Source organism: Amphiura filiformis, unplaced genomic scaffold (assembly GCF_039555335.1).
Source record: "Amphiura filiformis unplaced genomic scaffold, Afil_fr2py scaffold_24, whole genome shotgun sequence".
NCBI classification, from domain to species: domain Eukaryota; kingdom Metazoa; phylum Echinodermata; class Ophiuroidea; order Amphilepidida; family Amphiuridae; genus Amphiura; species Amphiura filiformis.
In genome coordinates this window covers 641,748-647,747 of record NW_027305488.1, presented here as the reverse complement: position 1 = coordinate 647,747, position 6,000 = coordinate 641,748, and positions in this window count along the sequence as shown.

Below are 6,000 nucleotides of genomic sequence, written 5' to 3'. Positions count from 1 at the left end.
CGTTGCTAATACAAAAACCGTGAATTTAGTGTCACTCCCTGAGATGGCCTTCACTTGACACACTGAGCGTCCGAAGAAAAACTAATACTCGCACCATTCTTGATCAATTTGCATAAATGGATGGTTTCCGACCAATATTTGTAATTATATAACTCATAAAGTTTCGTGTCATTTGATTCGCCTACTACTATTGATTATTTTTGCCATTTTTAGCGGCCAGCTGCAAAAGGACTATTGCACTCCGCGTCCGTGCAATATTTATTTTTCATTTGCACGGACGCTGAGCTACCATAGCAACGCTGACAGACCCGCGAGTGTATAGCAGGAGGTTTCCACCTCGACTCGTCATTTATAGATGCGGGTGTTGCTTCTAAAATAAATATGCGCTTAAATAACTTTTAATTTATTTTGTTTTCCTGGTGATTGATAAAATTAATTGGAAGCACGGGAACATATTTATGAGTTATATAAACAAATATTGAATGTTTTTATTCGTTCAATAGAAAGAATATTTTCATTCGGTGAAATATGAACTGTTCCATTCAACTCGGCAAAGCCTCGTTGAATGGAACAGTCCATATTTCACATCATGAAAATATTCTTACCATTGAACCCCGGCATTGAACTCATAAACATTCAATATTTGTATAATATTGCATGGTACATAAAGGAAATATACCCGAATGATGTCCAAATTTGGCTCCAATATACGTTATGGTTCATACTATCAAGTGAGTTTGATATTTTTAGGACTGTAGTATTAATGGTAGCACACAGCCTTCTGTACATGTCAGCGCTGAACGCATGGTATCATGTATTATCAATGGCATTATCGGGCCTTGATTCACTACGAAACAGTGAAATTCTTGAATTAAAGTTTTAACTTCAACACTGCACTATTTTTCGCTAGTCCGACTAGCGTCTTCAGCAGATGGTGATGCTGTGTTGATATCTTGTCTACAATCGGGATATCTCTCACTGATGACGTCATATGATTGACAGAATGACGTCATAGGATGTTACGATATAGCGCCGCCCCCCCGGGCATCAGCAAGTTATCCCAAATAGGACCAAGGACTAGAAATAGATCCTATTTGGGATAACTTGCTGATGCCCAGGGGGGAGGGGGCGGCGCTACATCGTAACATCCTATGACGTCATTCTGTCAATCATATGACGTCATCATTGTAGGCAAGATATCAACAGAGCATCACCATCTGCTGAAGAGGCTAGTCGGACTAGTGAAAACGTTCCAGGTGAGCGAAAAATAGTGTAGTGTTGACACTAAAAAAAAACTTTAATTCATTTTATTTACCACTACGTATGAATATCCACTCGTATAGTGAAATTCTTGGTTGAAATTACATCAGATACATTTTTTTGCATGTAATATGAAGATAACATATTCAATCAATATTAATTGTGATATTTTGGCCTAATTTGTTTAGCAAGATACGGCTTTCGAAAGGAGTGGATACGTGCAGTTAGCCTATACCAACGAGTGTCTGATTATTACGTAGTCAATTCACCATACTCGGTGAATTGCAGAAGTACTCGAACTTTTTCTAATGGCGCCCTATGGGCCACTGTGTTGTAATTTCAGGCTGTTGAGAGCCGGTAAAAAGACATCTTTGTCAAACGACCGAATCTGCTAGAAAGGTTGTGTAGTATACATAACGTTTCTAGCAGATTAGGTCGTTTAACAACAAAGATGTTAACAGTGGCCTATAGGACGCTGTAATACATGAAATTGTACTCGCAGATTCAACTCACGAAATCAACTTGTTTCGTAAATATCTATTAAACCACACCCTAAAATGAGAATGCTAAATTCAATTTAAAAAAACCACGTTTGACCAAATAACTGTATATAATATGGCGCGGTGTATTTGGCGTTTTATTTTGCTATACTAGTGGGACAAATGTTTTCTGGCATCTTTACACCTGAAATGATAAAACTAGAATTGGTTCCATTTTTCTATATGGTCCCTATGCTTCCATAAGAAGTGTGAGGTCATAATGGCGCCAAAAATCATGTTGCAATGTTTGCCAACTTGATCCTATCGTCGCTAGGAATAAATACGTCAATTGTTATATTGCTATGCACACAGAGAAATATTCATTTGTTATGTAAAAGAAAAACACGATGTAAATTAAATTATAAACAATATATTATGTTTTGTGTAATCATTGCATGTAGTGAAGTAAAATGTCAGCCCAAAAGACTTCGCTGATCGGGGAAAAGTTATTCTACGTAACGTGTTATTTAAATCGACAATATGGGGAAGTGAAATTCGCTTCATATACAGAGTGGCGTACGTGGAGAAGGTACTCACGGACTACTGCAAATGGTCCAAGAGATAGCAAGAATTTCTTTGACAAAAATGACCAGGTGTCTTGTTATGATAGTTGGATAGAACATCCCATGGGTCATCTAAAAAGTGAAGTCTTGAGTGTCGTGAGCGGTGGAGCGTGACATCAGAGGTCAATCAAACAAAACCAATATCAATCCCGGTGGGTTCAGTCTTCACTGACAATGTGTACGCATGATGGTTCCAATTAGGGGTACTTTCCAAGAAATGTCCGCGGAATTTTCGAGGACAAAATTGTTCGCGATTGTCCAAATTAGGGGTGTTTTGGAGCAAAATTGTCCTTGAAATGAAAAATAGGGTATATTTCTAGGACTTTCGTCCGTGTTTTACCGCTACAGTTTTCGTTATTGTCCTCATTTCCCCGTGAAATAGGGGTAAAATTCAAAAGCGTCCTTAAATGGCAAAAATAGGGGTATTTATTTTGAAAAAATGTCCTTGATTCCTCGTGATAAGGGGGTGAAATGAAAATGCGTCCTCAAAATGATAAAAATAGGGGAGGTATTTGGGAGGCAAATTTTCCTTGATTTCGCGCAAAATAGGGGGTAAAATTGCTGCAAATGTCCTCGATTTCCCGTGAAATAGGGGTCATTTTAAAATCCTGGAACGGTCATACGTCCTACCTTTAAATACAAACTGAACCCACCGGGATATCAATGAGATTCGAATATGTTTCGACCCTAATTTTGAGCCCAAAACGTCAAAATTTAGCATTTTTACCCAATAGCTGCCATGTGTAGCTGACATGTGTATATGAGTACAATATATAATATATTGCCAAATGTTCACAAAACAGCTATTGCACTTACCCACCTATACTACTAAGGCTTTGATACTTCTTGTGTTTAGGTAATAGACATGTCGTTGATTATTTATGGTGTCATTAATAAAATCACTAAGAACAGCCCAGGACACAAATTCCAAGATGGCTGCCACTGAATTTTAAAATGGCTGCCATCTTGGAATTTGTGTCCTGGGCTGTTCTTAGTGATTTTATTGGACTCCTTGATCCTGCAAACATGGGTATAGACATCAAAATTATGCTTGCAGGAGCTTCAAGGACTGAGATATAGATAATTTTCATTTTCAATGTCGGCCATTTTGAAATTTTGGCAGCCATCATGGAAATTTAGGTCCCCTGTTGATGTAAGTGATACTATAGGATTCTTTGACCCTAAAAACATGGGTGTAGACATCATAATTATGCTGCTAGGAGCTTCACTGGCCTAGTTACGTTGATTTTTGTGATTTTGGCGGCCATTTTGAAAAAAGCGCCCTCACCGCCTCACCCACCGCTGGCCAATGTGCAGGCAAGCGGATTTCAAAACCTCAATGCATTAGGGTCCCAAAAATACCTGCCTCAATAAATCCCCCTGGGGGAGTGAGGTTAGCATGGCCCACAGTCTATATGTGTAGAAAACATCTTACATAGTCAATTTAAGAGGTCATTGCACTTTAAAATGTCCTTGCCCAAAAACGACTTTACCCACACACATTGTTTTTGGTCATCTTTTTGTGAACATAATGGGTCAGTTTTTGAGTAAGAATCTTAAAGTAATGCACCCACGCTTTTCAGGAAATTATGAGTTTTATGTCAGGTCAATTTGCAAAATATGGGTAAAAATGCTAAATTTTGACGTTTTTGGCTCCAAATTAGGGTCGAAACATTGTTAAATCTCATTGATATTGGTTTTGTTTGATAGATAATTTCAATATCTTTCATTAGACACCATAAATGTGAAAATCGAGGCTGTTGTTAATAAATGGCATACATAATACGAATTATACAGGAAAACGGGTCAAATTTGAGGTCATTGACCTCTGATGTCACGCTCCACCGCTCACGACACTCAAGACTTCACTTTTCAGATGTCCCATGGGATGTTCTATCCAACTATTATAACAAGACACCTGGTCATTTTTGTCAAAGAAATTCTTGCTATCTCTTGGACAAAAAGACCATCGTGAAATTTGAAGGTAAGAAAGAAAAATGATTAGCATGAAAGTTCATCTGTATTTGCAGGGGCGTAGCAAGCGGGGGACAGGGTGGACGAAGTCCATGGGCCCCGAGGGTTTAGGGGCCCGAGCACAAAAGCGAAAATTAAATAAGGGCTGATAATGGCGATCAGGGCCGTATTTACCATTGGGCCAGATAGGTCCGGGTCCAGGGTCCTTTGGGGCCCCAAAATTGCCCTATGCATCTTTCTTTTAACCCCAATATCAGCATGTTTTTGGCCAAAAATAGGGCAAAATTATACAAATGTCCGCGCTTTGCGCGCATTCAAATGGCAAAATTCATGTTGATCTGGGGCTAAATAGTCTGAAATTGAATTTTTTTCGCGTGAAAATGTTCTAGTAATATCGGAACAAAATATGTTAGTCCCTCTCTATACAGCCTGTCTCAAAAAAATTGTGCAAGTAAAAAGCGCCCTCTGTGGCAATTAGAAAATACTGTTATGGCATGATGCTTACATCAACTTCAAGGGCGTAGTCTTAGCTCTCAAATGCCTTTTGTTTTGTTCAATTTGCTTGTTTTAATCTCGAGATATGCGTAGTTAACGACGAAAGGGTAAAATCACAATTGTGCCACTTTTACTAGGGAAGAGGGCTTTAGATGTAAATCAGTGATAGAATCAAGTTTATCAAGAGTTCCTTCGTGAAATCAAAACAATGCATCAATTACACAATACGATTTTTTACTGTCTTTACTATTTTATCATGATGCAGGAATAATGATTCTATTTTTCCACGGATTAAAAGATTTTAAAAAATTACACATTCTGCTGTAAAATTAAATACATATGCACGTTAACGATTTTATCATGGTAAATACTGTTCTCTTAATCACTCAATACATGTTAAAAGACAAACAAATATTGTACACTAACATGACTAAGGTCCGTATGCACAAAAGAGTTATACAGGGTCTAAAGTTAGACCTGGTCTAACTGGAATTAAGTTCCATCAGGAATGGTACTTTACTCTTATTTCCTTCCTAGAGTAGCTGGCAAATTCTAAAGATTTTAATGCAACGTTCAAAAATAATACAAAATAACATAAGCAAATGTAAAGGAAAATGTCCTTTTTGATGGTACTAAAATTCCACTTAGACCAGGTCTAACTCTTTTGTGCATACGGACCCTATAGGTTTATATTACTTCTTGGGAGAGAAATTAGACCAAATAATGCACGCACGCTGGTGTTGATGCGAATGATGCGTCTAATGCACGATCCCCGAAGGGGGAGTGCATTAGACGCATCAACATCAGCTATCATTGGTTTTGCATTGTAAAGCTCTCTTCCCCAGTAAAAATGGCACAATTGTGATTTTACCCTTTCGTTGTTAAATAAACACATCTTGAGATTGAAACAAGCAAATTGAACAGAACAAACGGCATTTGAGAGCTAAGACGGCGCCCTTAACCTTGATGTAAGCATCATGTCACAACGGTATTTTCTAATTGTCAAAGAGGGCGCTTTTCACAGACAGGCTGTAGTATACGTAAACCAAAACTTGGCCACTGACTTGAGTGCATATGCTTTCTCGGCACGTGAGTTCGGGCCTCAAAATTTTGGCATGGCCCAGGGACCCACAAAGTAAATCCTGTCCTGTTTAAAAGGGCCCGTACTG